Source organism: Fulmarus glacialis, unplaced genomic scaffold, assembly GCF_000690835.1.
Source record: "Fulmarus glacialis isolate BGI_N327 unplaced genomic scaffold, ASM69083v1 scaffold7776, whole genome shotgun sequence".
Taxonomy (NCBI): Eukaryota; Metazoa; Chordata; class Aves; order Procellariiformes; family Procellariidae; genus Fulmarus; species Fulmarus glacialis.
Genome location: NW_009220043.1, coordinates 28,429 through 37,072, shown reverse-complemented (window position 1 = coordinate 37,072; position 8,644 = coordinate 28,429).

The window sequence follows — 8,644 nt, the reverse complement described above, 5'->3', positions numbered from 1 at the left end:
GCAGTGGTGACTGATGTAGGGTCTGCATGCTGAGCTTTTGACCTCAACCGTTTCTACAGTAACTGCGCGATGTATTGTGCTTTCTATTCTCAGACTCACATTGGAAGCCAATTAAATTAAAAGGCTATTCATTTCATTACATTTGTCTCCAGGACGCTCAAATAGAAATGCAAACGATTCCTGTTCAGAGTTCCCTGCATCAGAGAAACTGATATTGTACTGCTAATTTGTGATAACAATACAAACCAATATGCAATCTGCACTGATTTAAAAGATGTGCATAGGATGTACACTGAACTTAAAAAACACTGATTAGGGAGATCATGAAATTAAATCTTCCAAAGGGCCCTTGTTTCAAACCCTCAAGGCAGCTCTTTTTCTTGGTTTAATCAGATAGCTAATCATTGTAACCCACACTTTCTAAGAGCCAGATTCATCAATACTAGGAAACATGGATTTGTAATATTGAACAGTTACAGTCTCAGGAAATCTTGGTGAAAATAAAAGCTGTAAAAAGGTGGTCAGTAAGCACTTTTCTGCTTTAAAAAAGGCAATGGAGGAACTGAGAAAATATTTCCTACTAAAAATAAAGCAAAATTCACTTGAGGGCTGATCCACCAATTTGAACAATAAAGAAACATACTCCCAAATGCGCTGTTCTCTTTAGAACTGGTCTTATCTCCAGCTCAGTGAGAACTTAACATTTTTGTCAAATCACAGAAAGGAAATGGACATGAAACATTATTCTACTGTCTGTATTTTTATTCTAAATTAAGCTTCTGGTATAGTTACCCATGTCACTTAGAGCAATAGTAATTTCTGATCTGGAGGAATGACCTTCACATTGAAGGGAAGAGAGAGGACTTAAACATCATCCTGCAGGATACAAAATAACAGCCTGCAACATGCCATTTGTAGATCATTTTTGCAGGCTAGCAACCACAAATTGGAAGTTGCCTATCGTCAATGGCAGATGAAATTTTAGGGCTTTTATAGTGGCCATGGTACTGAAGGCTTGTTGATAGAGTAGATGTGGGCTTATAATGGAGGCAGCAGCCTTCATTGCCGTTTATCTAGACATGGCTGGCAGGATATAATAAGCTAAATGAGGTTGAAATGACAAAAATGTCTGCAGGCTTATGAAAACCTGGAACACTATTTCTAGGAAAACCTGGCAGTTTAGACAAAATTGACAAACACTTAACTCCCTTTTCAGATAGATGAAATCATTCTGGGCCAAAATCATTCACCTGCAGTGCTGAAACTCATGGACCTTCCACCAGGGGTGAGCTTAAAGACAGTTCTCTGGGTTGAGAAAATGAACTTGCTTCCCCCGATATGATTAAATTAGTTTTGTTTTCTTCCCTCCCTGCCTCTCAATAAAATTTCAATCAGTTTTTGAAGTACTCAAGACAGAAAAATTTAAAGTGAAAAACTTAAAGTAAAAAAAAGTTTCTTAAAATGGCTTGGAAATAGAAGCAAATATGAAAATTTCATGAAGGTCACATGAGCATGTCTAATCATCCTCTACTACAGTAACTAGAAGGCACTCAATAAAATGAAAGGCAACTGATTTAGAGATGACTGAAGGAGAGGCTCTTTTCAGCAGCGTATTATTAGCCCGAGGATTTTATGCCACAAAGTAGCAAACAGGTCAGCAGTTTAGCTGGCTTCCAAAAAAGCGTGAAAAACCCCGTAATATATTGCGAACCAAAACACCTAAAGGGGCTTTTGTATGTGTGTGCACATGCGTATGTATTTAATATAACAGGTGGAACAGCAGAAAGCAAGCTCTACACAATAAGGGCCAGAAACTCTGTGCAGGCACATTTTTCTATAAATTGCCCTGCTGTAAAGTTTCTTGAACCATCTTCTGACTTGGCTGGAATGGGCCCTGCTAAAAGACAAGATACTGAATTAGAAAATCCATAGGGCTATCTGATATGGAGCTTCCAGTCTTTCTGTATCCTTTGTGGCCTAATTTCCTTCCTTCGAGATAGTTTTCCTTATTACTGTAATTCCTTTGCAGAACATTAACCTTGAATTTGATGCAACAGTGATGGGGCAAAACAACTTCTTCCTACCCCAGTTTTGCAATTTACATGATGAGGTCTCCAAGAAGGAAGCTCTGTCATTGATAATTTATTTTTGTTTGGTTCTCCAAATATAACAACCAGTTTCTAATAAAAACTCCAATAGCTTTTCAAAGCTTTTACCTTTCTGTATGACACCTTCCAAACGAAGCCTTTTCCTGAATGTGAGTTTATTTGAAAAGATAGGACAGGAAGAGTCCATCCTGGATTTTTCAATTCATTTTTCTTAAATGAAAAAACTGTTTTAAAAGACTCATTTTTCTTTTTTAAAAAGAAGGTATTTTTGGTGATTAGAAACATCTGGAGGGAGAAACTCTAAGTGGAACGCATTGCTGCGGTGTCATTGTGGCCAAAGACTCAGCCAGATTTGAAGGAGGACTTGATTTTATAGAAGCAACCACATTCAGTTACAACAGCTAATGATAAAAAACAGTATAATGGAAGGGAAGAAAAACTTGTTTCATGTAAGGACTTAATATAACAATGCATTCAGGACAAGACCTGATTAGGACAGATTACTTCATTTTTTTCTTTTATGAAGTGTTCTGCACAATCCCTTCGGGCATGTTGTACTGTCCAGCAGTATGAGAAGACCTAAGATCTGGAAGTTTATTCCCGTGAAAGTAACAGGGAAAACACACTTTTAAACATGGAAAAGTATCTGACCATCCTGATGACTGGATGGATATTGACAGTGTTAGCAGATATCATGCACATATTCTATTATGTTATTCTGCTTTTGTATTTTTGTTAAGACAGAAAATTAAGTAGTTTTTGCATGAGAGTGATGAAAAAAAGGAGAAAACAAAAATAGATTCAATTTTCTCTGCAAACTTGAACATTTTTTAAATGTAGCTCTTTCAAAAAATAAAAAGCATTACAAAGAAAACGATTTTTGATGAAGAATAAATCAATGGGAGTTTTTCCTGACAGACTCCAGTAGAGTGGCTAATGTGCCCCAACTGTGAACAGACATTCAATACATGACACCAGTCAGTCTACAGTAACCCACTTAAAATCCCAACGTCACAGACATGGGGTTCCCACCACTGGCAGTCTCACTCCACCCAACTACTTCTGCTGTGTCTCAGGACTTGCTAACGTGGGCACTGCCAAAGGTGAGTAAGGAGTTTCCATGATAGGGGCAGACAGGAGAGAAAGCTGAAGACAGGACAGCCCAGCCCAGCCCCACAGAATTTAATACAATCAGAAAATCTGCAAGGCAAGCCTGTACTTATTCTTTAGGTGTGGGTTTCTTTCCTTCATCACTGCTGAATGGCTTGAAACTCACAGTATTACAGGGCTTGTATCATTGTTATCCAGGTAATATTAGGATACTTAGAGCAACATCTTGACTCAAAATTATGTTGGATCAAATCTCTAGGTGTGCTCTTCTGCCCTCACCCTGATTTCCACTGCAGCAAAACCAAACCCAGATGAAGAGGAGACCAACAGTGAGAAGCACACCTTCTCCATGGTTTATTACTTCCACCGAGAATGAGGTGGAGACCAGTTCTTTCCCACAGGCTCGAAAGATGCTCCACCACCTTTGTATATTTAGCATAAAGGCAACTGTGAACACCAGGATCTGAACTGCGGGACGAGGGGTAGCAATCAGGGGGATGCAACGTACTCAGGGAGGGGAGGATGTAAGATCCTTAAAAACCATCAGGAGAGAAGCACAAACAAATTACAGTCAGTAAACTTATATTCCGAAGGGCAACTATTCCTAATGCTTCCCCTTACCAAAAACCCCACCTTTTATTCATTGAAACATGGTACCTCCTTTTAGGCACTGCTGATTCACATACAGCATACACAAGATGGTGCTGATAAGAGAAAACCTATTCCTCACTAAGAGTAAATTCAGCAGGCTATGCTGTCCAAAGTACCAATCTTTGGTGATACAGAAGTAGGACATCTCTAAAAATAAGCCTTCTTGTAAGGAAGATTAAAAAAAAAAAAAAAAAAAAAAAGTCAGTCACATCTTCAATAAAAGCTTACTAAAGAAAAAAAAAAATTCCCTGAGACTTAAAACAGAAGCTTATAACGAGGCCCTTCTTAGTTAAAGCTATGGTGTTTACCAAGGAAAGCTATGGAGATAAAAGGAGTATCACTATAGAAGAGATAATTTTGTTAGTTCATTTGTATAATTAGAGGTTTAAGCCATGAGGATCAGCCATGTTCCAGCTTGAAATGTCAAATGTGAAGCTCTCGAGTATTCAGATTTTAGGAATTAGGCCAAAAAAAGTTTCAAAATTAGAGGGTATTTTGACTGAACCTTTAGTTTAAAGTCTCTCTCAAGTAAATCTAAGTGAATTAAATATAATTTTTCACAACTGATTAGAGTGTACATTTGACCATCAGTTGCATCTCACATTCTGGTACCTACCAGCTGGAATATTGATGAGACTTTTTATAACTTCATTACAGCTACCTTGTGGAACAATTTAATCGTATAAAATCTTATAATACAGATGCATAAGTAAAACAGTACCAGCTGCTGGCTTCTGGTGTTGTCATGCTGCTTTACCCCTTTACTTCTCCCCATGCCATACAGCACACCCCCACTGCATGGGGACCGCCTTTGAAGGATGCTATCTGCATGGAACACGCTGATTTTTTTCTGCCTAACATCCAAGATGCACAGTCCCTGAAGGAGCAGTAGAGACACAGGGCTTCACAGGCCCAGATCTTACCGAGGGAGCCTCCTGAGCAAAGAGATTATCTGATAATGTAGAGATTTTTTTTTTTTTGTGAACAGATAAATTAATACTGAGAGGACAATACCCATCTATCTAACTGCTTGAAATTACTCTCTTTCTCAAAGAAGAATTCTGCAAGGCTCTGGCACAGGGCTGCCCTCTCTAGCCAAAGAGCAGAACAAGCCTCGTCTAAATTAAGCATTTGGATTTTCAGGATAAAATGGCTCAATGTCATCTTTGTCGTTGGCTCTACAGCAAAACAATGGAAGATGAAGAAGCACTGCAAACAAGTAAGGTGACACAGCTCATCAACATGCAGCACTTCTTACTATGCAGCACACTCACAAGTACATCACATTTGAATGGTACCATTTATCTTTATAACCTTTTCTTACTAGACTGTATTTCATTTCTTTCTTTGTCTGACCTCCAACTCCTCTGCCAGAGGTGGTACAGAAAATATGCAGCAGCAATGGGAAGGAGAGCAGAGGCAGAGAGAAGTATTATACCACAGACTTTGTGACTAATCGCTGAGAAGCATCTCTTCAGAATTAACATAATCTCTGAAGGGTTCCCATATGTTTGAGGCTGACTGTGTGCATGTATGCTAATCAGCTTCAAATTATAATTAGGATATTAGAACACAACTTTGCTAAGCAAACGGCTGAGAAGTTCAGCAAATACTCGTCAGTGAGAAGAAAACAGAGCTTTGGAGCAGAGAATCTGATTCCCATCAGCTTCTGGCTGATCAGCACGCAGCCTGGGGCGGGAAAGAGCCCTTGCAGAGGGACCACTGAGGGCACTAGGCCAATGGGACCTCTCCCTCATGTCCGAGGAGTGTAGTAACCCGGCTGCATCTCTCCTGTTTCCCTCCAACAACAACAACCACAAAAAATTACCTGCCACACAGAATGGATGTTGGCTAGATAAAGTCCCCTTGCCATGACTGGTGAGAGGATTTTTTTTTTTGCTTCTTGCAAGCCCCCAAAATGAACCATACAAGTGGCCTCACAGAGCAGCAAGGTGCTGAGTGATTCAGCCTTTCTGCACAGCAACAGCAGGTCAATGTGCTTCAGTCCTAACAGGCTGACATCAATCTGTTTCCTCCCCCTCTAGGCCTGAGGGCTTCTCTTTCACAGGACTCCTCCAGCAACCGCATTAGCACAGCCCGTCGTGCCATGGGCGTGCAACCACACAGAACGAGTGCATGCTGTCTGGGCTCTGTTTGCAGCAGCAGCAGCTACATGCAGCCTCTCTCACATGTGCATACCTTGCATGACACAAACATTTCTTCTTGCTCTCCACTTGGTTCCTTTCTTTGGTACATCCTGGAGGCCTCTGCATAGAAAAGAGCAGATGTGGAAGTGGCTAACAAGATATTCATGAAGACCAGATTTTGGTAGAGATAACAAGCCGAATCACTCCCAAACTTCTGTTTCTCAACATCCAGCTTTAAGGATCACTTTATTCACAGCTAGAAAACATTACCTGCAGCAGTACTGCTGGGGAACTACAGCCTAGCTTCCATTTCAGCTACTCTACATTAAATATTCCCCTTGGAAATTCAGAGAGCAGCTATATTGTCTGTTACATGTGTTATATAAAGACAATCAGAATGAGGTATTGGGCACTGACCTGCTGGATTTTATTTTTCAGCATTCTCTCCTTCCCACTCTTAACACACATTTGTGAAGCATGAAATACATTCACCCTTCCTGACTCAGTTCTATTCTTTTTCAATCCTGACAGAACACTTGAGGTTGGTAAGTGAACTGTGCTAGGCTGGGTCATGTTTTCAAATGAAGAAAAAAAATCACAACCATGCAGTAGATTGATATAATTTTGGTTTCATAGCTGACAATCATTTTTCATCATTGTTTCAAGCATGAAAGATTTAGCAATGGCTGCATAAAACTTCAGTGGCACAAACCTTTGATGTTCTGTCAAGCAGCTTTGCTATTCTCCCTGTCATACACACTGCAGCCACAAATTACTCCCTGGCAATCCTAGGTGAGGATTATGAAGATTATTAGAAAAAGCTAAGGTTTAAAGAGTTATTAAATGTACCTTTGCATTTCAGCAATGTGTGAACAAGCAATTGTGTTCTTCACAAAAAGCCTGATTTTCTTATTTTAACGTGCTACTGATTTTTCTCCCTCTCAACTTGATCTCTTTGGCTGGGCATTTCCACCTCAAATTCCAAGTAATCAAACTGTCATGAGCATCACCTACTAAGAGAAAGCACTGAAACAAACAAAAAAAAGAACATTAGCAATCTGCTTGTGAGCTGCAAACACATGCACAGAAGCTGAGCAGAGCACATGTTTTTCTGAAAGGCCAGTTGTGCTACTTGGAGTGTGAACTCTGCAGGAGAAAGCTACATGGCAATACAGAATTAGAATATAGAATTCTATTTTATTTCAAACTTCTGCCTTCATGAATGGATGTACCATCTATTTCACTATTAATAAAACAAAGCAAAGCAAAGTACCCTAAATTCAGGACAATTTTTTGCTCTGGCTTGAGCTCCATGGGGCTGTCCGGAGGTTTCTTGTGGATGCCAATTTAAATTAAACAGGTAAAATGCAATTGATCTGTCACCACGAAAGTCGGAGTTTAAAAATCCACATCTTGTCCAGTAAAGTCTTTCACCTAAACAATGTGTACTCTTACTTTTTTTTTTTTTGACTTGCAGTTTTATTTCATCCACAGCACCTGCAGATCACTCTGTTCTGTATTTTGCTATGACACTGGATCTATGGATGGAGGTACTGTAGACCCTTGGAGCATGCATTCCCCTAACTACTATTGCAGTTTTGGGGATGCAGGTCTCTGAGATTTTTGCTTCATGACTACAAGTGATTTTTATCAACCAAACGGGCTTTAGCTGTAAGATGGGGATAACAAAACTTCTCTAAACAATTGATCTGCCCAAGGTTACACAAGCAGGGGAGGTTAAAGAATATCAGCGTCTTCCTCAGAACCTTGGAAATCAATACTAAAGATCGTTATTAAGATCTTTAAATTTGAGAACGATGCTTAGGCTCTATTGCAAATATTTTACAGGAAACTGCCCTTTTTGAATAAGCTCTAATGCAATCTAGGAGGAGCACAGCAGTTTAATGAAGGGATGGGAGGGAAGTAAGAGTAACACTAGTAATAAGTTAATGAAATAGGCTTAGTTGTCTGTACAAGATTTGCAGATGAGTGTTCCATATACATAATCATGTGCAGGCAGATAGATATTCAGATCCCCAAAAGCTGGGTTTATCCAATGATGACAGGACTGGGTAATTCACTCCAAATGCCTCAAATTTCATTGCTCTCAAGATTTAAAGTGACTTCTTCAGACTAGACAGTGATGAAAGATCAAATCAAACTTCCCCTGTCTTACACCTTAAGAAGTCAATGAGACTATACACGCACCATTTATGTGATTACTTTTCAGTGTGCTAGTACTCTCACTTCTTTCTCAGTATTTAATTATCAAGTACCCAAATGAACTCCTCAGGATAAAGCTACAACTCAAAAATTATTCACTGAAAAGAGCTGTTGAATAACATTTGACACACACACGAATCCATTTGTAGATAATCCCCAATCAGCAAAATTCACTGACTAAATTATATGTGGTTAATTATTCAGCCATCTCTCACCACACAACTTTCCCCCTCTCCCCTCTGACAAATTCCTAAAACGATCAAAATGCTGATCACAGCCCAACAGTTTATACAGCCTCCCGCCTTTACGTCTCCCTTCCAGTTTCTTCCCTCCGGTCCTTTAGTAAGCAAACCCTTCTGGTTCAGTAATTTGGCAAATCAGTGAGATTTTTACTTGCAATTATAT